Here is a 27565-nt window from a genome sequence, read left to right on the forward strand (position 1 = left end):
ACACAGAACCTTTTTTTCTTCATATTAAACAGACATTGCAAGAACCTCTGATTCTAAATTGTATTATATGATAAATTAAAAACATGAGGCCGATTATCAGAAACTCACTGGCATGGTGAGAAATCACACCAAATCTTTGTTTTTTTATCATTGTATTATAACGTAGTTGGCCCTCCTTCACATGCAGAACCCTGAGGGACCTTGCTGTACTGATGACACTTCTCAGGTAATCTCACCTGACTAGAGAGCTATAGTTAATCAGGCCCATTGTATTATACTGCCTGACTAGTTGATAATAAACTAGAGTCAATCTGCTATATTACCTTAGCTGCAAAGTAAAAATGTAATAAGTAATTTAAGATATTTCATTATAATCTGTAATAGATTGCTTCAGAAAAGCGTTCTTGAACTCTGGACAGTGACTAACATTTGTGTAGAGCAAGGCGTAGCAGATTGTTTATTAACATTGTCCAATAAAGAATTATCTTTTTAAATATTCATTTGCTGGTTCCTGCTTTTCAACACAGTCACTGAGTTCAGATCCAATCAATTACGTGGTACTCGTGTAAACCAATTCTATAATCAATCAATTTTCCCTAAAACTACAAGAGTTGTGCATAAAAATAAGCTGAAATTGTTACTTTTCTGCAAACATCTTGAATGGGCTAAACGTGACAATGTATTAAGCATAGCTTTATTAGGTAGGAGGTGCAGCGAGTGGGCAAAGATCAACCCACAAAATCCTACATTAGCATTAGAAAGGAAAGTAAGGACATAAGACATTAGCTTGATATATACTGTGGGAACAGAGAAAAGTTACTTTCGGTAATTCATGCAGATGATCCAGGAACTAAAGTGTAATTCAATTTCTGTTATATTTACAATTCCAAGGTCCTCTAAATTACATAAATATGACCTCAGATACACACATAGATTGTGATCTGCCCTTATGCATTTAACCCTTTGGCTACTAAGCCATTTACCACCTGTGTGCTAAGCTGGTTTTGAGCTTTTTGTTGCAGTTCACGTTTAAACACTTTTAGAAGTAAAGTTTGTGGGAATAAACTATACAAACTATATATTGTTTTTCAGCAGGCCCAGTAAATTTAAAATATATCATTATGATATGTGTATGTATCATCAGGTTTGAAACATATTGCGTAAAATGTGAAAAAGTGTATTTTTTTTACTCCTGACTCAATAAATAGTATATAATTTTATTTTTCTAAGCTCTATCATCAAAACCTGTGTGGATAAATATTTGTTGTAGGTAACCTGTTTGAAATATGCAGAAATTAAGAACATTTCACTGTTTTTTTCCACTGTTTTATTGCAGGCATGTCAATTTCATAAATTATCAAAAATAGCATCTTAGAATTTACTGTACTGTTTCAGCAATTAAACAGTTCTAGCCACCAGAGAAATTAAAATGGAAATGAAACACATTTTCAGAAAGTACACCCCTTGGTGCGTCAAATGAGGGGCTACAAGTATTCCTAGCATAAATTTGGGGTGCGCAGCAATTAAAGGAATAAGTTGCATTGCTTAAAAAAAATAAAAAATAATTTTAAGCAAAGAGCCATATTGTAGCCCCTCATTTGATGCACGTACTTTCCAAAAATGTGTACTTTATTTAATGTATCTTAGTTCCCAGGTTTCTACAGCTGTCTGATTGCAGACATAACCCATAAAAGTTGAAATGCTATTTTTTTAGACAATTTCTAGATTGCCATGTTTGCAATTAAACAGTTCTAGCCACTTGGAAAATTAAAATATGGTACACAAAGCACACATTTGTAGAAAGTACACCCTTTGGCGCATCAAATGAGGGGCTACATGTATCTCTAGCACATAATTGAGGTGCGCAACAATGGAATATGGTGCTTTGCATTAAAAATATTTTATTTTTAGCAAAGAGCCATATTCCACTTATTATTACATTGTCTATTTTTGTCCTAGCAATACTTATAGCCACCCATTGATGCGCCAAAGGGTGTACTTTCCAAAAATGTGTACTTTATTTAATGTATTAAAATTTCTCAGGTGGCTACAGCTGTCTGATTGCAGACATAACCCTGTAAAGTTGAAAGACTATTTAAAAATAAAAATAAATAGATATTTTTAAAGGAATTATGTCGCTAGAAAATATGTAATTTTTATTGCAAAAAATACAGAAGTTGGAGATGGCTGAGTAAAGAGGGTGTTTTACCCATCTTCCACGAACGCTAAAAGGCAGATTATAAAAATATTATTATTTTTATTAATTTTTTAATAGCATTCCTTTACCATTTATTAATTTGTAACCACATTATGCAGGTGATCATGGGATTACAAATATAATGTCGGTCCGTATTGTAAAAGAGAATGCAACATTTCTTAGCTAGGTGATCACTGCCGTAACGCAAGTTACCACGATGATCATTTAGCTATAATACTGAAACCGATATTTATTTTTAAAAAATAAACAACTTTATTTTTTAGAATATGAATTTTGGGGGTATTTTGATTTTTATTTATGTGCTTTTAGAGACCCCCAAATCCTTTTTTTTTTTTCCTTTCTTTTAATGTTTTTTTTTTCCTTTTTTAATTTTTTATATACACATTAAATACTTATACAATTGGAAAGGTTAGACGATTACCTTTCCAATGGTGGGTCTTGGGCATCTAAGCAGCATGCCGCATCTCCCTATTACTGACAACTGTCAGTCTTAAATAAAGTTACGCAGTGACGTCATCGTGTCATTGAGCGTGATGTGACTGCGTAAAACGTGAACTATGTCACTATACAGGCCATATCGCCGGGGTGGGAGTAGATGGAGGTCCCAAGAACTCCACGAAAGTAGGGGAGTGCTAGTGACGGCTCTGAGCCATCGTTAGCACCTGAGAAGGAAACTTTGCGACGACTCAGAGCCGTCGCTAGCACAAACCCTGCAAAGCTTAGTTAGTTAAAGGGACACTTAAGTCAAAATTAAACTTTCATGTTTCAGATAGAGCATGCAAATTTTAAATTTTTCGAATTTACTTCCATTAACAAAATGTGCACAGTCTTTTTATATTTACACTTTTTGAGTCACTAGCTACTACTGAGCATGTGCAAGAGTTCACAGACTATACGTATATGCATCTGTGATTGGCTGATGGGGGAGTGGAAATAGACATAACTGAAATTTGTCAGAAAAAAATCTAATACTAATTTGAAGTTAAAACTAAGTGCTATTGCATTGTCTTTTTATCATGCATTTGTTGATTATGCAAATCTACTGTATTTACTGGTCCTTTAAAGTCAGTATAAGAGTAGCAGTACACTAATGGGACCTAGCCAGACACATCTGGTGAGACAATGACAAGTGACATATGGCTAGTTCATTGGGGGTAGTGAGGGCAGTATCCCTCTAAATGCCCCCAAATCTCTTATTAATAATAATAATAATAATAATAATAATAATACTTTTCTTAAATTCAATCATCTTTATTCAGCCAGTGCATTTTAATTTTATTTTAATGCCTTCCTAAACAAAATCATGCATCTCTGAAATGTCTTCTTAACAGGACACCTTTTGCTCCTGCTTTTTACTCCCTGCCCCATTTTTTGGGCAGTTCTTAAACTGCATCATGCACCAAAGTTATTTGTAGGCCTTACGATTTCTGTCCCTTCAATGTAAACTTATTATTATGGTATGGGCATGTTTATTCCACAACCCTAGGAAATAAAACAAGAGAGCACTTATCTGCCATCATGCAGTAATAGAAGTTGCCCTGCCACTTTAAAGTAATTTCCTCAGCCCTTCACATCTGAGCAGAGTGCCATCAAGATTCCTTTTAGAGACACAAATACATAGGTTAGTGTTCGGTGTAACAAAAGAAAATATATGGATAGGTTAACTTTTTATCAAATCTCGTTGAAATGCCCTGAAAAGTTTGAATGGATTTAAGATTAATACAGCAAATCAAATATAGATGTCACACACACGTACACAAGGTATCCACACTCACTGGACTTGTAGCAAGTGAGCAAGTTTATTCAAAAACATGTTTTGTTTCGGGACTATGTGATGTTCAGAGGAAGGAAAGATGGTCCCAAAATTTCACGTTTTTTAACTGCGCAAGGACAAACAAACCTGGCCGTTGACACTGTAACTGAGGATCAGACAGCAGAGACGGTGGGTGAGAGCGGGTGTGGCTGGGACAAGGCCGGACAGGAGCAGGCGTGATGGGGGCATGGCCAATGGGAGTGGGTGTGACGAGCCGCTGCCGGGCAGGAACGGCCATGGTTGGGGCGTGACCGGACGGGAGAGGGCGTGATCAAGTGGGAATGGCGTGGTCAGGTGGGAGCGTGGGCTAGTGGGACTGCTGCACTGCAGAAAATTGCCCGTGTACACAGGCTTTAGGACTAGTATAATGTATATTACAATATCACAAAAACACACACTGTCCCTTCCTCTGAACATCACATGGTCCTGAAACATCACATGTTTTTTGAATAAACTTGTTCACTTGCTACAAGTCCTTTGAGTGTGGATGCCTTGCATACATTAATATATATACAGTCATGGCCAAAAATATTGACACCCCTGCATTTCTGTCAGATAATGCACCACTTCGTCCAGAAAATGGTTGCAATTACAAATGTTTAGGCATTCTCATACTTATTTCTTTTGTTTGTATTGGTATGACACAAAAAAGTGGAGAAAAAAAGGCATATCTGACACATTCCACACAAAACTCCAAAAATGGACTGGACAAAATGATTGGCGCCCTCAATTTAATATTTGGTAGCACACACCTTGAAAAAATTACTAAAATCAATCGCTTTCTGTAACCATCAATGAGTTTCTTACACCTCTCTACCTCAATTTTGGACCTCTCTTCTTTCACCAACTGCTCCAGATCTCTCCAGGTTTTGAGATCTCTCCACAGGTACTCTATGGTATTGAGTTCAGTACTCTCCAGCTCTTTGTCTTAAACCATTTCTGGGTGCTTTTTTTATATTTGCTTTGGGTCATTATCCTGCTGTAAGACCCATGACCTCTGACGGAGACCCAACGTTCTGACACTGGGCCCTACATTGCGCCACAGAATTCTTTGGTAGTCTTCAGATTTCATAATGCCATGCACACAGTCAAGACATCCAGTGCCTGAAGCAGCAAAGCAACCACAAAACATCAGTGAACCTCCACCATGTTTGACTGTAGGGACTGTATTGTTTTCTTTAAAAGCCTCATTTATTTTTCTGAAATCAGTAGAATGATGGGCTTTACCAAAAAGCTGTAATTTTGTTTTGTCTTTCCACAGCACATTCTCCCAAAAGGATTTTGGCTTCCTCATGTAAGTTTTGGCAAACTCCAATCTGGCTCTTTTACATTTCTGTGTCAGAAGTGGGGTCCTCCTGGGTCTCCTACCTTAGCGTCCTTTTTCATTCAGAGGGCAATGTATAGTTCCAGCTGACACATTTGTACCCTGTGCCTGATGGACAGCTTGAATTTGTCTGGAAGTTGATTGAGGTTCTTTATCCACCATTCGAACAATCCTTTGTTGCAATCTTTGATCATTTTTTCCTCTTTCGTCCACGTCCAGGGAGATTAGCTACAGTGCCATGGGCTGTAAACCTCTTGACAATGTTGCACACAGTGGACCCAGGAACATTAAGATCTCTGGAGATGGACTTGTAACCTTGAGATTGTCCACGCTTTTCCACAATTTTTGTTCTCACCATTCGAACAATCCTTTGTTGCAATCTTTGATCATTTTTTCCTCTTTCGTCCACGTCCAGGGAGATTAGCTACAGTGCCATGGGCTGTAAACCTCTTGACAATGTTGCACACAGTGGACCCAGGAACATTAAGATCTCTGGAGATGGACTTGTAACCTTGAGATTGTCCACGCTTTTCCACAATTTTTGTTCTCAAATCCTCAGACAATTCTTTGCTGTTCTTTCTCTTCTCCATTCTCAGTGTGGCACACAGAGACACACAACAGAAAGGTTAAGTCAATTTTTCACAATTTTAACTGGTTGCCAGTGTGATTTCTATATTGTCAGCACCTGTTAATTGATACAGGTGACTTTAATTACAAATTACAGGAGCATCACAAACTTGGAATGCATTTATTTCTTACAATTTTAAGAAGGTGCCAATAATTTTGTCCAGTCCATTTTTGGAGTTTTGCGTGGAATGTGTCAGATTTGGCTTTTTTTCTCCACTTTTTGTGTCATAGCAATACAAACAAAACAAATAAACATGGGAATGCCTAAACATTTGTAATTGCAACAATTTTCTGGGCGAAGTGGTTCATTATCTGACAGAAATGCAGGGGTGCCAATATTTTTGGCAATGTCGGTACATATATATTTATATATTTATATTAATGTGCATTCGGGTCCATATATATATATATATATATATACATATATGTATTTATATATATATATATATATTATAACAACTCTAGAGATAGAAAAAGACTACATAAGGAAGTGCCACTCATGAGGATAACTTTGCACAATATATATTGTGTCTTTATATTTTATTATTGCGTGTGTATACCAAGGTACAACCCAGACATTAAACAGTCTACTAATAGATTCAATTAAGGTTATATTTTTATTTTTACAGCAAAGTGAAACAATGAATTACTTATAAGAGATTGTCCTCGGTGCAAGAACGATTCTTAAATATGAGAAATTCAAATATAGATGGCCAGTATATAATAAACTATATTTCAAAAGCATAATTTCATTTTATTTTCTCAGCTTAAAGATAAATTGTGTTATCGCCAAATATTGGATTTATGCATTTATGCATTTCAGTATTAAAATATAATAGTTCAGCCTTATCCATTAGTGTTTTAGAGAGTTTCACAACCTCTGTTGCAAACACAGTTCAATACTGTTACCTGCTTAAAGACCACAAATTCAGTGCTTATAGCATATACATATACATTGCGGCTTCCACTTTTGCTCATGCGCTAACTCTACTAGAAGTAAGCTTTTAGAGCGCATTGGGTAGCGCTTGTATTGCAAGTTGAAAATAAAACGTTTTTGCTAACCCAATGCGCGCACAAAGCCGAAGTTAGGATATCCCACACGTTAACCTATTCCCTCATAGAAGTCAATGGAGCAAAATAAGTGGGATAAAAAACTAACACCCTACTCGCGCACAAACCCAACCGCATATTCTCATGTTTGCTAACTTGACATGAAAATATGAATATTTCACATTCTAATATTCTCCATATAGCTGAATATATTCTATTTATTCTTAAATACATATTTCTACATATATCTGATGGTATTTTGGTACAATATATATCTATACCTATATAAATATAAATTATTACATACTAGTCCTAAAGCCCGTTCACACAGGCCATTTTTTAGAGTACAGCGGTCCCACCCCTTGCGCTCTCTCCCTCCCCCTCTCTTTTGCTCTCTCCCTCCCTCTCTCTTTTGTCCTCTTTCCCCCCCTCTTTTGTGCGCTCTCTCTCGCTCCACCGCTCTTTTGCTCTCTCTACCCCCTCTCTTTGGCTCTCTCTATCCCCCCCTCTCTTTTGCTCTCTCCCCCCTCTCTTTTGCTTTCTCTCCCCCTCTCTTTTTGCTCTCTCTTTCTCCCCCTCTCTTTGGCTCTCTCTTCCCCCTCTCTTTTGCACTCTCTACCCCCTCTCTTTTGCACTCTCTCTCCCCCTCTCTTTTGCGCTCTCTCTCTCTCTCCCCTCTCTTTTGTGCTCTCTCTCTCCCCTTCTCTTTTGCGCTCTCAGCCCCCCTCTCTTTTGCTCTCTCTCTTTCTCCCCCTCTCTTTTGCTCTTTCTTCCCCCTCTCTTTTGCTCTCTCTTCCCCCTCTCTTTCGTGCTCTCTCTACCCCTCTCTTTTGTGCTCTCTCTCCCCTCTCTCTTTTGCGCTCTCTCTCTCCCCCTCTCTTTTGCGCTCTCTCTCTCCCCTTCTCTTTTGCGCTCTCTCCCCCTCTCTTTTGCGCTCTCTCTCCCCCCTCTCTTTTGCGCTCTCTCTCTTCCCTTCTCTTTTGCGCTCTCTCTCCCCCCTCTCTTTTGCGCTCTCTCTCCCCCCTCTCTTTTGCACTCTCTCTCTCCCTCTTTCTTTTGTGCTCTCTCTCTCCCCTCTCTTTTGCGCTCTCTCTCCCCCCTCTCTTTTGCACTCTCTCCCCCCTCTCTTTTGCTCTGTCTCTCTCCCCCTCTCTTTTGCTCTGTCTCTCTCCCCATCCCTCTCATTTGCTCTTTCTCCCACCTCTCTTTTGCTCTCTCTCTCTCCCCCCTTTCTTTTGCGCTCTCTCTCTCTCCCCCCTCTCTTTTGTGCTCTCTCTCCCCCCCTCTCTTTTGCGCTCTCTCTCCCCCCTCTCTTTTGCGCTCTCTCTCTCCCCCCTCTCCTTTGCGCTCTCTCTCCCCTTCTCTTTTGCGCTCTCTCTCCCCTTCCCTTTTGCGCTCTCTCTCTCCCCCCTCTCTTTTGCACTTTGTCTCTCCCCCTCTCTTTTGTGCTCTCTCTAGTCTCTCCCTCTCTCTTTTGCGCTCTCTCTCTCCCCCTCTCTTTTGCGATCTCTCCCCACTCTCTTTTGTGCTCTCTCTCCCCCCTCTCTTTTGCGCTCTCTATCTTCCCCCTCTCTTTTGCGCTCTCTCTCTCTCCCCCCTCTCTTTTGCTCTGTCTCTCTTCCCATCCCTCTCATTTGCTCTTTCTCCCCCTCTCTTTTGTGCTCTCTCTCTCCCACCTCTCTTTTGCTCACTCTCTCTCTCTCCCCCCTCTCTTTTGCGCTCTCTCTCTCCCCCCTCTCTTTTACGCTCTCTCTCTCCCCCCTCTCTTTTGCGCTATCTCTCTCCCCCCTCTCTTTTGCGCTCTCTATCTTCCCCTCTCTTTTGCACTCTCTCTCTCCCCCTCTCTTTTGCTCTGTCTCTCTCCCCATCCCTCTCATTTGCTCTTTCTCCCCCTCTCTTTTGTGCTCTCTCTCTCCCACCTCTCTTTTGCTCTCTCTCTCTCCCCCCTCTCTTTTGTGCTCTCTCTCTGCTCCTCTCTTTTGCGCCCTCTCCCCCCTCTCTTTTGCACTCTCTCTCTCCCCCCTCTCTTTTGTGCTCTCTCTCTCCTCCCTCTCTTTTGCTTTCTCTCTCTCCCCCTCTCTTTTGCTCTCTCTCTCTCCCCCCTCTCTTTTGCACTCTCTCTCTCCCCCTCTCTCTCTCCCTCTTCTCTCTCTCCCTCCTCTATTTATTCTTAAATACATATTTCTACATATATCTGATGGTATTTTGGTACAATATATATCTATACCTATATAAATATAAATTATTACATACTAGTCCTAAAGCCCGTTCACACAGTACAGCTGTCCCACCCCTTGCGCTCTCTCCCTCCCCCTCTCTTTTGCTCTCTCCCTCCCTCTCTCTTTTGTCCTCTTTCCCCCCCTCTTTTGTGCGCTCTCTCTCGCTCCACCGCTCTTTTGCTCTCTCTACCCCCTCTCTTTGGCTCTCTCTATCCCCCCCTCTCTTTTGCTCTCTCCCCCCTCTCTTTTGCTTTCTCTCCCCCTCTCTTTTTGCACTCTCTTTCTCCCCCTCTCTTTGGCTCTCTCTTCCCCCTCTCTTTTGCACTCTCTACCCCCTCTCTTTTGCACTCTCTCTCCCCCTCTCTTTTGCGCTCTCTCTCTCTCTCCCCTCTCTTTTGTGCTCTCTCTCTCCCCCCTTCTCTTTTGCGCTCTCAGCCCCCCTCTCTTTTGCTCTCTCTCTTTCTCCCCCTCTCTTTTGCTCTTTCTTCCCCCTCTCTTTTGCTCTCTCTTCCCCCTCTCTTTCGTGCTCTCTCTCCCCCTCTCTTTTGTGCTCTCTCTCCCCTCTCTCTTTTGCGCTCTCTCTCTCCCCCTCTCTTTTGCGCTCTCTCTCTCCCCTTCTCTTTTGCGCTCTCTCCCCCTCTCTTTTGCGCTCTCTCTCCCCCCCTCTCTTTTGCGCTCTCTCTCTTCCCTTCTCTTTTGCGCTCTCTCTCCCCCCTCTCTTTTGCGCTCTCTCTCCCCCCTCTCTTTTGCACTCTCTCTCTCCCTCATTCTTTTGTGCTCTCTCTCTCCCCTCTCTTTTGCGCTCTCTCTCCCCCCTCTCTTTTGCGCTCTCTCTCTCCCCCTCTCTTTTGCTCTGTCTCTCTCCCCCCTCTCTTTTGCTCTGTCTCTCTCCCCATTCCTCTCATTTGCTCTTTCTCCCACCTCTCTTTTGCTCTCTCTCTCTCCCCCCTTTCTTTTGCGCTCTCTCTCTCTCCCCCCTCTCTTTTGTGCTCTCTCTCCCCCCTCTCTTTTGCGCTCTCTCTCCCCCTCTCTTTTGCGCTCTCTCTCTACCCCCTCTCCTTTGCGCTCTCTCTCTCCCCCCTCTCCTTTGTGCTCTCTCTCCCCTTCTCTTTTGCGCTCTCTCTCCCCTTCTCTTTTGCGCTCTCTCTCTCCCCCCTCTCTTTTGCACTTTGTCTCTCCCCCTCTCTTTTGTGCTCTCTCTAGTCTCTCCCTCTCTCTTTTGCGCTCTCTCTCTCCCCCTCTCTTTTGCGATCTCTCCCCACTCTCTTTTGTGCTCTCTCTCCCCCCTCTCTTTTGCGCTCTCTATCTTCCCCCTCTCTTTTGCGCTCTCTCTCTCTCCCCCCTCTCTTTTGCTCTGTCTCTCTTCCCATCCCTCTCATTTGCTCTTTCTCCCCCTCTCTTTTGTGCTCTCTCTCTCCCACCTCTCTTTTGCTCTCTCTCTCTCTCTCCCCCCTCTCTTTTGCGCTCTCTCTCTCCCCCCTCTATTTTACGCTCTCTCTCTCTCCCCCCTCTCTTTTGCTCTCTCTCTCTCCCCCCTCTCTTTTGCGCTCTCTATCTTCCCCTCTCTTTTGCACTCTCTCCCCCTCTCTTTTGCTCTGTCTCTCTCCCCATCCCTCTCATTTGCTCTTTCTCCCCCTCTCTTTTGTGCTCTCTCTCTCCCACCTCTCTTTTGCTCTCTCTCTCTCCCCCCTCTCTTTTGTGCTCTCTCTCTGCTCCTCTCTTTTGCGCTCTCTCCCCCTTCTCTTTTGCACTCTCTCTCTCCCCCCTCTCTTTTGTGCTCTCTCTCTCTCCTCCCTCTCTTTTGCTTTCTCTCTCTCCCCCCTCTCTTTTGCACTCTCTCTCTCCCCCTCTCTTTTGCACTCTCTCCCCCCACTCTTTTGCGCTCTCTCTCTCCCCCTCTCTTTTGCTCTCTCTCTCTCCCCCCTCTCTTTTGCACTCTCTCTCTCCCCCTCTCTCTCTCCCTCCTCTCTCTCTCCCTCCTCTCTTTTGCGCTCTCTCTCCCCCCCTCTCTTTTGCGCTCTCTCTCCCCCTCTCTTTTGCACTCTCTCCCCCTCTCTTTTGCACTCTCTCTCTCCCCCCTCTCTTTTGCACTCTCTCTCCCCCTCTCTTTTGCTCTCTCTCTCTCTCCCCCTCTCTTTTGCACTCTCTCTCCCCCCCTCTCTCTCTCCCCCCTCTCTTTTGCGCTCTCTCTCTCCCCCTCTCTTTTGCGCTCTATCTCCCCCCTTTTCTTTTGCGCTCTCTCCCCCCTCTCTTTTGCGCTCTCTCTCCCCTTCTCTTTTGCGCTCTCTCTCCCCTTCTCTTTTGCACTTTCTCTCTCCCCCTCTCTTTTGTGCTCTCTCTAGTCTCTCCCTCTCTCTTTTGCGCTCTCCGTCCCCCTCTCTTTTGCGATCTCTCCCCACTCTCTTTTGTGCTCTCTCTCCCCCCTCTCTTTTGCGCTCTCTATCTTCCCCCCTCTCTTTTGAGCTCTCTCTCTCCCCCTCTCTTTTGCTCTGTCTCTCTCCCCATCCCTCTCATTTGCTCTTTCTCCCCCTCTCTTTTGTGCTCTCTCCCACCTCTCTTTTGCTCTCTCTCTCTCTCTCTCTCTCTCTCCCCCCTCTCTTTTGCGCTCTCTCTCTCCCCCTCTCTTTTACGCTCTCTCTCTCCCCCTCTCTTTTGCGCTCTCTCTCTCCCCCTCTCTTTTGCGCTCTCTATCTTCCCCCTCTCTTTTGCACTTTCTCTCTCCCCCTCTCTTTTGCTCTGTCTCTCTCCCCATCCCTCTCATTTGCTCTTTCTCCCCCTCTCTTTTGTGCTCTCTCTCTCTCCCACCTTTCTTTTGCTCTCTCTCTCTCCCCCCTCTCTTTTGTGCTCTCTCTCTCCTTCTCTCTTTTGCGCTCTCTCCCCCCTCTCTTTTGCGCTCTCTCTCTCCCCCCTTTCTTTTTTGCTCTCTCTCTCCTCCCTCTCTTTTGCTTTCTCTCTCTCCCCCCTCTCTTTTGCACTCTCTCTCTCTCCCCCCTCTCTTTTGCACTCTCTCTCTCCCCCTCTCTTTTGCGCTCTCTCTCCCCCCTCTCTTTTGCACTCTCTCTCTCCCCCCCTCTCTCTCTCCCCCCACTCTTTTGGGCTCTCTCTCTCCCCTTCTCTTTTGCGCTCTCTCTCCCCTTCTCTTTTGCACTTTCTCTCTCCCCCTCTCTTTTGTGCTCTCTCTAGTCTCTCCCTCTCTCTTTTGCGCTCTCCGTCCCCCTCTCTTTTGCGATCTCTCCCCACTCTCTTTTGTGCTCTCTCTCCCCCCTCTCTTTTGCGCTCTCTATCTTCCCCCCTCTCTTTTGAGCTCTCTCTCTCCCCCTCTCTTTTGCTCTGTCTCTCTCCCCATCCCTCTCATTTGCTCTTTCTCCCCCTCTCTTTTGTGCTCTCTCCCACCTCTCTTTTGCTCTCTCTCTCTCTCTCTCTCTCTCTCCCCCCTCTCTTTTGCGCTCTCTCTCTCCCCCTCTCTTTTACGCTCTCTCTCTCCCCCTCTCTTTTGCGCTCTCTCTCTCCCCCTCTCTTTTGCGCTCTCTATCTTCCCCCTCTCTTTTGCACTTTCTCTCTCCCCCTCTCTTTTGCTCTGTCTCTCTCCCCATCCCTCTCATTTGCTCTTTCTCCCCCTCTCTTTTGTGCTCTCTCTCTCTCCCACCTTTCTTTTGCTCTCTCTCTCTCCCCCCTCTCTTTTGTGCTCTCTCTCTCCTTCTCTCTTTTGCGCTCTCTCCCCCCTCTCTTTTGCGCTCTCTCTCTCCCCCCTTTCTTTTTTGCTCTCTCTCTCCTCCCTCTCTTTTGCTTTCTCTCTCTCCCCCCTCTCTTTTGCACTCTCTCTCTCTCCCCCCTCTCTTTTGCACTCTCTCTCTCCCCCTCTCTTTTGCGCTCTCTCTCCCCCCTCTCTTTTGCACTCTCTCTCTCCCCCCCCTCTCTCTCTCCCCCCACTCTTTTGGGCTCTCTCTCTCCCCCTCTCTTTTGCTCTCTCTCTCTCCCCCCTCTCTTTTGCACTCTCTCTCTCCCCCTCTCTCTCTCCCTCCTCTCTCTCTCCCTCCTCTCTTTTGCGCTCTCTCTCTCTCCCCCTCTCTTTTGCACTCTCTCCCCCCTCTCTTTTGCACTCTCTCTCTCCCCCCTCTCTTTTGCACTCTCTCTCTCTCCCCCTCTCTTTTGCACTCTCTCTCCCCCCCTCTCTCTCCCCCCTCTCTTTTGCGCTCTCTCTCTCTCCCCCTCTCTTTTACGCTCTATCTCCCCCCTTTTCTTTTGCGCTCTCTCTCCCCCCTCTCTTTTGCGCTCTCTCTCCCCTCCTCTCTTTTGCACTCTCCCCCCTCTCTTTTGCACTCTCTCCCACCTCTCTTTTGCTCTCTCTCTCCATCCCTCTCTTTTGCTCTCTCTCCCCCCTCTCTTTTGCTCTCTCTCTTTCCCCCTCTTATTTTCTCTCTCTCCTCTCTTGCTCTTCCCCATCTATTTTGTTCTTTCCCCCTCTCTTTCTATCTCTCTCCCCTTCTCTTTCTTCTTCTCCCCCCTCTCTTTTGCACTCTCTCTCCCCCCTCTCTCTCTCCCCCCTCTCTTTTGCACTCTCTCCCCCTCTCTTTTGCGCTCTATCTCCCTTCCTCTCTTTTGCGCTCTCTCTCCCCCCCTCTCTTTGGCGCTCTCTCTCCCCCCCCCCCCTCTCTTTTGCGCTCTCTCTCCCCCCCTCTCTTTTGCGCTCTCACCCCCCCCCCTCTCTTTTGCACTCTCCCCCTCTCTTTTGCACTCTCTCCCACCTCTCTTTTGCTCTCTCTCTCCATCCCTCTCTTTTGCTCTCTCTCCCCCCCTCTCTTTTGCTCTCTTTCTTTCCCCCTCTTATTTTCTCTCTCTCCTCTCTTGCTCTTCCCCATCTATTTTGTTCTTTCCCCCTTTCTTTCTATCTCTCTCTCGTTCTCTTTCTTCTTCTCTCCCCTCTATCCCTTGTGGGACCGTGCCCAACCACGCCCCCGCCACGTCCGGCCACGCCCACTTTCGCCCGCACTGGCTTTTCAGGTAGGGACTCTAAGGCCAGGTGTGTTTGTCCTCGCGTGCAGTCTCTATTGCGCATGACAGCTTCGGACAAACACACTTGGCCTTTAATTATATAGGATAGGTAAAGATATATACAGATATAAATATGAATATCTCTTTATAAATACAAAGAACATATTCTGCTATGTGCAGAACATTAAGATCTGAAATATTTACAGTAAATACACACTTTATTAAATTGCATAAATATGCTTTAACATGTTTTCATTAACAGCAAAGGGCTCCAATTCACACACACACACACACACATATATATATATATATATATATATATATATATATATAACAGCAATTTAAAATATGGGGAGGAGAAAAGTGAGTTTAAAATCCTCCACTAAATCCAAAATGTAGAGAAAATAACTCGTGTAAACCATTTACAAATCTAGACAAGTCAGAAGACTTGTTTTTACCCCAGAAACTTGGTCTGAATCACTGTACTACCCCCAGCTAAGCTTAGAAGCTGTGTAATGCGGCGATGCTATGGCGTAAAGGGAAGTCTGCCTTAAAAAGCAGGCTAGAAGTAAAAAAGTGAGTCATTGTGAACCTCATTTGCATATCTCACCCAGAATCCTTTGCTGCATTAGAAACAGTGTAATCAGAGAGTTTCTGGGGTAAAAGCAAGTCTTCTGACTTGTCTAGATTTGTAAATGGTTTACACAATGAGTTATTTTCTCTACATATATATATATATATATATATATATATATGTATTTATGTGTATATATGTCTGTAAATACATATATACACATATAAATAAATAAATACATCTGTACACACATATACATTTTATTTATTTAAACATGTATATTTCTCCTGTTAAGTGTGGTCAGTCCACGGGTCATCATTACTTCTGGGATATTATCTCCTCCCCTACAGGAAGTGCAAGAGGATTCACCCAGCAGAGCTGCTATATAGCTCCCCCCCCCCCCCTACGTCACCTCCAGTCATTCTCTTGCACCCAACGAATAGATAGGATGTGTGAGAGGACTGTGGTGATTTAATTAGTTTATTACCTTCAATCAAAAGTTTGTTATTTTATAATAGCACCGGAGTGTGTTATTCATTCTCTGGTAGAATTTGAAGAAGAATCTACCGGAGTTTTTTCTATGATTTTAGCCGGAGTAGTTAAGATCATATTGCTGTTTCTCGGCCATCTGAGGAGAGGTAAACTTCAGATCAGGGGACAGCGGGCAGATTAATCTGCAAAGAGGTATGTAGCAGTTTGTTATTTTCTGACATGGAATTGATGAGAAAATCCTGCCATACCGTTATAATGTAAACTCAGCCTTAAATGCAGTAGATGTAGCTGGTATCAGGCTGTCATGTATGTATATTTTACACTTCAGTATTCTGGGGAATGGTACTTCACTGGATTTATACTGTATACATAGACTTAACCTAATTTGCAGGGACTTGCAATAGGTTTTAAATAACAATTAATTTATTGAGGTTAAACGTTTTTTTGCTGGCATGTGAAAACGTTTATTTCTCTGAGGTACTGGGTGAAAAAATGTTTTGGGCACTATTTTTTCCACTTGGCAATAGTTTTGTTTAAATTAAAGCAGTTCACTGATCTCTCTCACTGTTATGTGTGAGGGGGAGGGGCCATTTTTGGCGCTTTTACTACGCATCAAAAAACTCAGTCAGAGGTTCATTTTCTTCCTGCATGATCCGGTTCATCTCTACAGAACTCAGGGATCTCCAAAGCCTTTTTTTGAGGGAGGTAATCATCACAGCAGAGCTGTGAAGATTGTAGTTGACTGTGATAAAAAATGTTTATTTGTGTATTTCTTCTGCTGCCTGGGTTAGTTATCCTTTGCTAATGGGAACAATCCTTTGCTAAAATTGTATATTTCTGACAAAGATTGATGCTATAACTTAATTATTTTCAACTGTCATAATTTTTTCTGTGCTTCTTATAGGCACAGTTCGTTTTCATATTATTGTAAATTACTTGAAAAAGCATTTCCAAGTTGCTAGTTAATTGCTAGTGTGTTAAACATGTCTGATTCAGAGGAAGATACATGTGCTATATGTGCTAATGCCAAAGTGGAGCCCAATAGAAGTTTATGTACTAACTGTATTGATGCTACTTTAAATAAAAGTCAATCTGTACAAATTGAACATATTTCACCAGACAACGAGGGGAGAGTTATGCCGACTAACTCGCCTCACGTGTCAGTACCTGCATCTCCCGCTCGGGAGGTGCGTGATATTGTAGCGCCGAGTACATCTGGGCGGCCATTTCAAATCACATTACAGGATATGGCTACTGTTATGACTGAAGTTTTGGCTAAATTACCAGAACTTAGAGGCAAGCGTGATCACTCTGGGATGAGAACAGAGTGCGCTGATAATATTAGGGCCATGTCAGACACTGCGTCACAGGCGGCAGAACATGAGGACGGAGAACTTCATTCTGTGGGTGACGGTTCTGATCCAAATAGATTGGATTCAGATATTTCAAATTTTAAATTTAAGCTGGAAAACCTCCGTGTATTACTAGGGGAGGTGTTAGCGGCTCTGAATGATTGTAACACAGTTGCAATACCAGAGAAAATGTGTAGGTTGGATAAATATTTTGCGGTACCGGCGAGTACTGATGTTTTTCCTATACCTAAGAGACTTACTGAAATTGTTACTAAGGAGTGGGATAGGCCCGGTGTGCCGTTCTCACCCCCTCCGATATTTAGAAAAATGTTTCCAATAGACGCCACCACACGGGACTTATGGCAAACGGTCCCTAAGGTGGAGGGAGCAGTTTCTACTTTAGCTAAGCGTACCACTATCCCGGTGGAGGATAGCTGTGCCTTTTCAGATCCAATGGATAAAAAATTAGAGGGTTACCTTAAGAAAATGTTTGTTCAACAAGGTTTTATATTGCAACCTCTTGCATGTATTGCGCCTGTCACGGCTGCAGCAGCATTTTGAGTCTCTGGAATGGTTTGAGTCTCTGGAAGAGACACTTCAATCATCTACACTAGATGAGATTACAGACAAACTTAAAGCCCTTAAGTTAGCTAACTCATTTATTTCAGATGCCGTAGTACATTTAACTAAACTTACGGCTAAGAATTCCGGATTTGCCATTCAGGCACGCAGAGCACTGTGGCTAAAATCCTGGTCAGCTGATGTTACTTCTAAATCTAAATTGCTTAATATACCTTTCAAAGGGCAGACCTTATTTGGGCCCGGGTTGAAAGAGATTATCGCTGAAATTACAGGAGGTAAAGGCCATGCCCTGCCTCAGGACAAAGCCAAACCTAGGGCTAGACAGTCTAATTTTCGTTACTTTCGTAATTTCAAAGCAGGAACTGCATCAACTTCCTCTGCACCAAAACAGGAAGGAGCTGTTGCTTGCTACAGACAAGGCTGGAAACCTAACCAGTCCTGGAACAAGGGCAAGCAGGCCAGGAAACCTGCTGCTGCCCCTAAGACAGCATGAATCGAGGGCCCCCAATCCGGGACCGGATCTAGTAGGGGGCAGACTTTCTCTCTTCGCCCAGGCTTGGGCAAGAGATGTTCAGGATCCCTGGGCGTTAGAGATCATATCTCAGGGATACCTTCTGGACTTCAAAACCTCTCCCCCAAGAGGGAGATTTCATCTGTCAAGGTTGTCAACAAACCAAATAAAGAAAGAAGCGTTCCTACGCTGCGTACAAGATCTTTTATTAATGGGAGTGATCCATCCAGTTCCGCGGTCGGAACAAGGACAAGGGTTTTACTCAAATCTGTTTGTAGTTCCCAAAAAAGAGGGAACTTTCAGGCCAATCTTGGATTTAAAGATCCTAAACAAATTCCTAAGAGTTCCATCGTTCAAGATGGAAACGATTCGGACAATTTTGCCCATGATCCAAGAGGGTCAGTACATGACCACAGTGGATTTAAAGGATGCTTACCTTCACATACCGATTCACAGAAATCATTACCGGTATCTAAGGTTTGCCTTTCTAGACAGGCATTACCAGTTTGTAGCTCTTCCATTCGGACTGGCTACAGCTCCAAGAATCTTCACAAAGGTTCTGGGTACTCTTCTGGCGGTACTAAGACCGCGAGGAATTTCGGTAGCTCCGTACCTAGACGACATTCTGATACAAGCTTCAAGCTTTCAAACTGCCAAGTCTCATACAGAGTTAGTACTGGCATTTCTAAGGTCGCATGGATGGAAGGTGAACGAAAAGAAGAGTTCTCTCTTTCCACTCACAAGAGTTCCCTTCTTGGGGACTCTGATAGATTCTGTAGAAATGAAGATTTACCTGACAGAAGACAGGTTAACAAAGCTTCAAAATGCATGCCGGGTCCTTCATTCCATTCAACACCCGTCAGTAGCTCAATGCATGGAGGTGATCGGCTTAATGGTAGCGGCAATGGACATAGTACCTTTTGCACGCCTACATCTCAGACCGCTGCAATTGTGCATGCTAAGTCAGTGGAATGGGGATTACTCAGATTTGTCCCCCACTCTGAATCTGAATCAAGAGACCAGAAATTCTCTTCTATGGTGGCTTTATCGGCCACACCTGTCCAGGGGAATGCCATTCAGCAGGCCAGACTGGACAATTGTAACAACAGACGCCAGCCTTCTAGGTTGGGGTGCTGTCTGGAATTCTCTGAAGGCTCAGGGACTATGGAATCAGGAGGAGAGTCTCCTTCCAATAAACATTCTGGAATTGAGAGCAGTTCTCAATGCCCTTCTGGCTTGGCCCCAGTTAACAACTCGGGGGTTCATCAGGTTTCAGTCGGACAACATCACGACTGTAGCTTACATCAACCATCAGGGAGGGACAAGAAGCTCCCTAGCAATGATGGAAGTATCAAAGATAATTCGCTGGGCAGAGTCTCACTCTTGCCACCTGTCTGCAATCCACATCCCGGGAGTGGAGAACTGGGAGGCGGATTTCTTAAGTCGTCAGACTTTTCATCCGGGGGAGTGGGAACTTCATCCGGAGGTCTTTGCCCAGATACTTCGACGTTGGGGCAAACCAGAGATAGATCTCATGGCGTCTCGTCAGAACGCCAAGCTTCCTCGCTACGGGTCCAGATCCAGGGATCCGGGAGCAGTTCTGATAGATGCTTTGACAGCACCTTGGACCTTCGGGATGGCTTATGTGTTTCCACCCTTCCCGATGCTTCCTCGATTGATTGCCAGAATCAAACAGGGGAGAGCATCAGTGATTCTAATAGCACCTGCATGGCCACGCAGGACTTGGTATGCAGATCTAGTGGACATGTCATCCTGTCCGCCTTGGTCTCTACCTCTGAAACAGGACCTTCTGATCCAGGGTCCATTCAAACATCAAAATCTAACTTCTCTGAAGCTGACTGCTTGGAAATTGAACGCTTGATTTTATCAAAACGTGGTTTTTCTGAGCCAGTTATTGATACCTTAATACAGGCTAGGAAGCCTGTTACCAGAAGGATTTACCATAAAATATGGCGTAAATACTTATATTGGTGCGAATCCAAGAGTTACTCATGGAGTAAGGTTAGGATTCCAAGGATATTGTCTTTTCTACAAGAAGGTTTAGAAAAGGGGTTATCTGCTAGTTCTTTAAAGGGACAGATTTCAGCTCTGTCCATTCTCTTACACAAACGTCTGTCAGAAGTTCCGGACGTTCAAGCTTTTTGTCAGGCTTTAGCTAGGATCAAGCCTGTGTTTAAAACTGTTACTCCGCCATGGAGTTTGAACTTAGTTCTTAATGTTTTACAGGGTGTTCCGTTTGAACCCCTTCATTCCATTGATATCAAGTTGTTATCTTGGAAAGTTCTGTTTTTAATGGCTATTTCCTCGGCTCGAAGAGTTTCTGAGTTATCTGCTTTACATTGTGATTCTCCTTATCTGATTTTTCATTCAGACAAGGTAGTTCTGCGTACTAAACCTGGGTTCCTACCTAAGGTGGTCACTAACAGGAATATCAATCAAGAGATTGTTGTTCCATCTTTGTGTCCTAATCCTTCCTCGAAGAAGGAACGTCTGCTACACAATCTAGATGTAGTCCGTGCCCTGAAATTTTATCTACAGGCAACTAAGGATTTTCGTCAAACGTCTTCCCTGTTTGTCGTTTATTCTGGTCAGAGGAGAGGTCAAAAAGCTTCGGCTACCTCTCTCTCCTTTTGGCTTCGTAGCATAATACGATTAGCCTATGAGACTGCTGGACAGCAGCCTCCTGAAAGAATTACAGCTCATTCTACTAGAGCTGTGGCTTCCACTTGGGCCTTTAAGAATGAGGCTTCTGTTGAACAGATTTGCAAGGCTGCAACTTGGTCTTCTCTTCATACTTTTTCCAAATTTTACAAATTTGACACTTTTGCTTCTTCGGAGGCTGTTTTTGGGAGAAAGGTTCTTCAGGCAGTGGTTCCCTCCGTATAAAGAGCCTGCCTGTCCCTCCCGTCATCCGTGTACTTTTGCTTTGGTATTGGTATCCCAGAAGTAATGATGACCCGTGGACTGACCACACTTAACAGGAGAAAACAAAATTTATGCTTACCTGATAAATTCATTTCTCCTGTAGTGTGGTCAGTCCACGGCCCGCCCTGTTTTTTATGGCAGGCTAAAAAAATTTTTGGATTATACTCCAGTCACCACTACACCCTTCGGCTTCTCCTTTCTCGTTGGTCCTTTGGTCGAATGACTGGAGGTGACGTAGGGGGGAGGAGCTATATAGCAGCTCTGCTGGGTGAATCCTCTTGCACTTCCTGTAGGGGAGGAGATAATATCCCAGAAGTAATGATGACCCGTGGACTGACCACACTACAGGAGAAATGAATTTATCAGGTAAGCATAAATTTTGTTTTATGTATCTCTATGTTAAAGCCCTTTATCTGCCTTTTTTTCTTCTAACACCTGAGACCTCATATCTTTGAGCCCTTATAACTTTTTTATAAATAACTTTCATTAGATGGTGTTATTGTGAGTGTAACTGTACTTTGTAATGTATTTTTAATGTGTTTTGTGACACTTATTTGTTTTGTGAAACAGTTAACCAGAGTTCTGAGGATGTGGTAATATTTCTTGTGTAAATTGCGATGGCGCTCATGCGATCGCGTTAACTTTCAGCTTGTAATACAAGTGCTAAACCTGACACGTGCAAACTCCTTTTCTTCTGTTATGTGTGATCAGTCCACGGGTCATCATTACTTCTGGGATATAACTCCTCCCCAACAGGAAATGCAAGAGGATTCACCCAGCAGAGCTGCATATAGCTCCTCCCCTCTACGTCAGTCCCAGTCATTCTCTTGCACCCAACGACTAGATAGGATGTGTGAGAGGACTATGGTGATTATACTTAGTTTTTATGACTTCAATCAAAAGTTTGTTATTTTACAATAGCACCGGAGCGTGTTATTACTTCTCTGGCAGACTTTGAGGAAGAATCTACCAGAGTTTTTTACTATGATTTTAACCGGAGTAGTTAAGATCATATTGCTGTTCTCGGCCATCTGAGGGAGGTAAAAGCTTCAGATCAGGGGACAGCGGGCAGATGAATCTGCATTGAGGTATGTAGCAGTTTTTATTTCTGAATGGAATTGATGAGAAAATCCTGCTATACCGTTATAATGACATGTATGTATACACTTCAGTATTCTGGGAATGGTATTTCACCGGAACTACTCTGTTAAAGGTCACTAATCCTTTTAATAAGTATTTATCATGTTAAACGTTTTTTGCTGGAATGTAGAATCGTTTACATTGCTGAGGTACTGAGTGAATAAATGTTTGGGCATTATTTTCCACTTGGCAGTTTGCTTTAAATTGTGACAGTTTCGTTTCTCTTCACTGCTGTGTGTGAGAGGGAGGGGCCGTTTTTGGCGCTCTTTGCTACGCATCAAAAATTTCCAGTCAGCTACTATTATATTTCCTGCATGATCCGGTTCATCTCTGACAGATCTCAGGGGTCTTCAAACTTCTTTGAAGGGAGGTACATTCTCTCAGCAGAGCTGTGAGAATTTTATATTGACTGTGAATAAAAACGTTACTCTGTAATTTTTATGTCAAATTTAGTTATTGTTATTTACTAATGGGAACAAACCTTTGCTAAGAGTTGTGTTATTTTAAAGTTGATGCTATAACTGTTTTTCAGTTCATTATCTCAACTGTCATTTAATCGTTTAAGTACCTCTTTGAGGCACAGTACTTTTTTGCTAAAAAAAGATTATAACCAGGTTGCAAGTTATTGCTAGTGTGTTAAACATGTCTGACTCAGAGGAAGATATCTGTGTCATTTGTTCCAATGCCAAGGTGGAGCCCAATAGAAATTTATGTACTAACTGTATTGATGCTACTTTAAATAAAAGTCAATCTGTACAATGTGAACAAATTTCACCAAACTGCGAGGGGAGAGTTATGCCGACTAACTCGCCTCACGCGGCAGTACCTGCATCTCCCGCCCGGGAGGTGCGTGATATTATGGCGCCTAGTACATCTGGGCGGCCATTACAGATAACATTACATGATATGGCTACTGTTATGACTGAAGTTTTGTCTAAATTACCAGAACTAAGAGGCAAGCGTGATCACTCTGGGGTGAGAACAGAGTGCGCTGACAATACTAGGGCCATGTCTGATACTGCGTCACAGCTTGCAGAGCATGAGGACGGAGAGCTTCATTCTGTGGGTGACGGTTCTGATCCAAACAGATTGGATTCAGATATTTCGAATTTTAAATTTAAATTGGAGAACCTCCGTGTATTACTAGGGGAGGTCTTAGCAGCTCTTAATGATTGTAACACCGTTGCAATACCAGAGAAACTGTGTAGGTTGGATAAATACTTTGCGGTACCGGCGAGTACTGACGTTTTTCCTATACCTAAGAGATTAACTGAAATTGTTACTAAGGAGTGGGATAGACCCGGTGTGCCGTTCTCACCCCCTCCAATATTTAGAAAGATGTTTCCAATAGACGCCACCACTCGGGACTTATGGCAAACGGTCCCTAAGGTGGAGGGAGCAGTTTCTACTTTAGCTAAGCGTACCACTATCCCGGTGGAGGATAGCTGTGCTTTTTCAGATCCAATGGATAAAAAATTAGAGGGTTACCTTAAGAAAATGTTTGTTCAACAAGGTTTTATATTGCAACCCCTTGCATGTATCGCGCCGATTACGGCTGCGGCAGCATTTTGGATTGAGTCTCTAGAAGAGAACCTTAGTTCATCTACGCTAGACGACATTATGGACAGGCTTAGAGTCCTTAAACTAGCTAATTCATTCATTTCGGAGGCCGTAGTACATTTAACCAAACTTACGGCTAAGAACTCAGGATTCGCCATACAGGCACGTAGGGCACTGTGGCTAAAATCCTGGTCAGCTGATGTTACTTCTAAGTCCAAATTACTTAATATACCTTTCAAGGGGCAGTCTTTATTTGGGCCCGGTTTGAAAGAAATTATCGCTGACATTACAGGAGGTAAGGGCCACGCCCTACCTCAAGACAAAGCCAAAGCTAAGGCTAGACAGTCTAATTTTCGTCCCTTTCGGAATTTCAAAACAGGAGCAGCATCAACCTCCACTGCACCAAAACAGGAAGGAGCTGTTGCTCGTTACAGGCAAGGCTGGAAGCCTAACCAGTCCTGGAACAAGGGCAAACAGGCCAGGAAACCTGCTGCTGCCCCAAAGACAGCATGAACCGAGAGCCCCCGATCCGGGACCGGATCTAGTGGGGGGCAGACTTTCTCTCTTCGCCCAGGCCTGGGCAAGAGATGTTCAGGATCCCTGGGCGCTAGAGATCATATCTCAGGGATACCTTCTAGACTTCAAATTATCTCCCCCAAGAGGGAGATTTCATCTGTCAAGGTTGTCAACAAACCAGATAAAGAAAGAAGCGTTTCTACGCTGTGTACAAGATCTGTTATTAATGGGAGTGATCCATCCGGTTCCGCGGTCGGAACAAGGACAAGGGTTCTACTCAAACCTGTTTGTGGTTCCCAAAAAAGAGGGAACTTTCAGGCCAATATTAGATTTAAAGATTCTAAACAAATTCCTAAGAGTTCCATCGTTCAAAATGGAAACTATTCGGACAATCTTGCCCATGATCCAAAAGGGTCAGTACATGACCACAGTGGATTTAAAAGATGCTTACCTTCACATACCGATCCACAAAGATCATCACCGGTATCTACGGTTTGCCTTCCTAGACAGGCACTACCAGTTTGTAGCTCTTCCATTCGGATTGGCTACGGCCCCAAGAATCTTCACAAAGATTCTAGGTGCCCTTCTGGCGGTACTAAGACCACAAGGGATTTCGGTAGCTCCGTACCTAGACGACATTCTAATACAAGCTTCAAGCTTTCAAACTGCCAAGTCTCATACAGAGTTAGTTCTGGCATTTCTAAGGTCGCATGGATGGAAAGTGAACGAAAAGAAGAGTTCTCTTTTTCCTCTCACAAGAGTTCCATTCTTGGGGACTCTTATAGATTCTGTAAAAATGAAGATTTACCTGACAGAAGACAGGTTAACAAAGCTTCAAAATGCATGCCGTGTCCTTCATTCCATTCAACACCCGTCAGTAGCTCAATGCATGGAGGTGATCGGCTTAATGGTAGCGGCAATGGACATAGTACCTTTTGCACGCCTACACCTCAGACCGCTGCAATTATGCATGCTAAGTCAGTGGAATGGGGATTACTCAGATTTGTCCCCTACTCTGAATCTGAATCAAGAGACCAGAAATTCTCTTCTATGGTGGCTTCATCGGCCACACCTGTCCAGGGGGATGCCATTCAGCAGGCCAGACTGGACAATTGTAACAACAGACGCCAGCCTACTAGGTTGGGGCGCTGTCTGGAATTCTCTGAAGGCTCAGGGATTATGGAATCAGGAGGAGAGTCTCCTTCCAATAAACATTCTGGAATTGAGAGCAGTTCTCAATGCCCTTCTGGCTTGGCCCCAATTAACAACTCGGGGGTTCATCAGGTTTCAGTCGGACAATATCACGACTGTAGCTTACATCAACCATCAGGGAGGGACAAGAAGCTCCCTAGCAATGATGGAAGTATCAAAGATAATTCGCTGGGCAGAGTCTCACTCTTGCCACCTGTCAGCAATCCACATCCCGGGAGTGGAGAACTGGGAGGCGGATTTCTTGAGTCGCCAGACTTTTCATCCGGGGGAGTGGGAACTTCATCCGGAGGTCTTTGCCCAAATACTTCGACGTTGGGGCAAACCAGAGATAGATCTCATGGCGTCTCGCCAGAACGCCAAACTTCCTCACTACGGGTCCAGATCCAGGGATCCGGGAGCGGTTCTGATAGATGCTTTGACAGCACCTTGGAACTTCGGGATGGCTTATGTGTTTCCACCCTTCCCGCTGCTTCCTCGATTGATTGCCAAAATCAAACAGGAGAGAGCATCAGTGATCCTAATAGCGCCTGCATGGCCACGCAGGACTTGGTATGCAGATCTAGTGGGCATGTCATCCTGTCCGCCTTGGTCTCTACCTCTAAGACAGGACCTTCTGATACAGGGTCCGTTCAAACATCAAAATCTAACTTCTCTGAAGCTGACTGCTTGGAAATTGAACGCTTGATTTTATCAAAACGTGGTTTTTCTGAGTCGGTTATTGATACCCTGATACAGGCTAGGAAGCCTGTTACCAGAAAGATTTACCATAAAATATGGCGTAAATACCTATACTGGTGCGAATCCAAACGTTACTCCTGGAGTAAGGTTAGGATCCCTAGGATATTGTCCTTTCTACAAGAAGGCTTAGAAAAGGGTTTATCGACTAGTTCATTAAAGGGACAGATTTCAGCTCTGTCCATCTTGTTACACAGGCGTCTGTCAGAAAATCCAGACGTCCAGGCCTTTTGTCAGGCTTTAGCTAGGATCAAGCCTGTGTTTAAAGCTGTTGCTCCACCATGGAGTTTAAACTTAGTTCTTAACGTTTTACAGGGTGTTCCGTTTGAACCCCTTCATTCCATTGATATAAAATTGTTATCTTGGAAAGTTCTGTTTTTAATGGCTATTTCCTCGGCTCGAAGAGTCTCTGAGTTATCAGCATTACATTGTGATTCTCCTTATCTGATTTTTCACTCAGACAAGGTAGTTCTGCGTACTAAACCTGGGTTCTTACCTAAGGTAGTCACTAACAGGAATATCAATCAAGAGATTGTTGTTCCATCCTTGTGTCCAAATCCTTCTTCAAAGAAGGAACGTCTTCTACACAATCTGGATGTAGTTCGTGCCCTCAAGTTCTACTTGCAGGCAACTAAAGATTTTCGTCAAACTTCTTCCCTGTTTGTCGTTTATTCTGGACAGAGGAGAGGTCAAAAAGCTTCTGCTACCTCTCTCTCTTTTTGGCTTCGTAGCATAATACGTTTAGCCTATGAGACTGCTGGACAGCAGCCTCCTGAAAGAATTACAGCTCACTCCACTAGAGCTGTGGCTTCCACTTGGGCCTTTAAGAATGAGGCCTCTGTTGAACAGATTTGCAAGGCTGCAACTTGGTCTTCGCTTCATACTTTTTCCAAATTTTACAAATTTGACACTTTTGCTTCTTCGGAGGCTATTTTTGGGAGAAAGGTTCTTCAGGCAGTGGTTCCTTCTGTATATTGAGCCTGTCTATCCCTCCCGTCATCCGTGTACTTTTGCTTTGGTATTGGTATCCCAGAAGTAATGATGACCCGTGGACTGATCACACATAACAGAAGAAAACATAATTTATGCTTACCTGATAAATTCCTTTCTTCTGTTGTGTGATCAGTCCACGGCCCGCCCTGTTTTTAAGGCAGGTAAATATTTTTTTAAATTATACTCCAGTCACCACTTCACCCTTGGTTACTCCTTTCTCGTTGATTCTTGGTCGAATGACTGGGACTGACGTAGAGGGGAGGAGCTATATGCAGCTCTGCTGGGTGAATCCTCTTGCATTTCCTGTTGGGGAGGAGTTATATCCCAGAAGTAATGATGACCCGTGGACTGATCACACAACAGAAGAAAGGAATTTATCAGGTAAGCATAAATTATGTTTTTGCTCATGCGTAACTGTTAGCGTGCCACTCGCAATCTGGCCCTACATGTTTATAGTTATATTAAGTATGTATATTACCCTGAAACTGCAAAACAATGTGCAGTCAGCAAAGGTGACAAATCATCTTTCAAAGTATGTATTCCAAATTAGTATGTATATTACAGCTGAAACTGCCAAACAATTTGCGGTCTTGTCAGGTGTCAAATGTTATGAATAGCATTATGCATAAAAAATGACAAAGTATGCATCCTAATTGGTTGGGTAGTGCATTCCATTATTCAGTTGTAATCAAACACTCTAAAATCCAAA

The 27565-nt window shown here is 43.8% G+C and overlaps 1 protein-coding gene across 1 annotated transcript in view; it reads left to right on the forward strand.

Moving 5' to 3' along the window:
• SEL1L3 (SEL1L family member 3) overlaps positions 1–27565 on the forward strand; it is a 327791-nt gene that overhangs the window by 190294 nt on the left and 109932 nt on the right. The gene's annotated exons all lie outside the window — the stretch shown is intronic.

Source organism: Bombina bombina, chromosome 2 (assembly GCF_027579735.1).
Source record: "Bombina bombina isolate aBomBom1 chromosome 2, aBomBom1.pri, whole genome shotgun sequence".
Taxonomy (NCBI): Eukaryota; Metazoa; Chordata; class Amphibia; order Anura; family Bombinatoridae; genus Bombina; species Bombina bombina.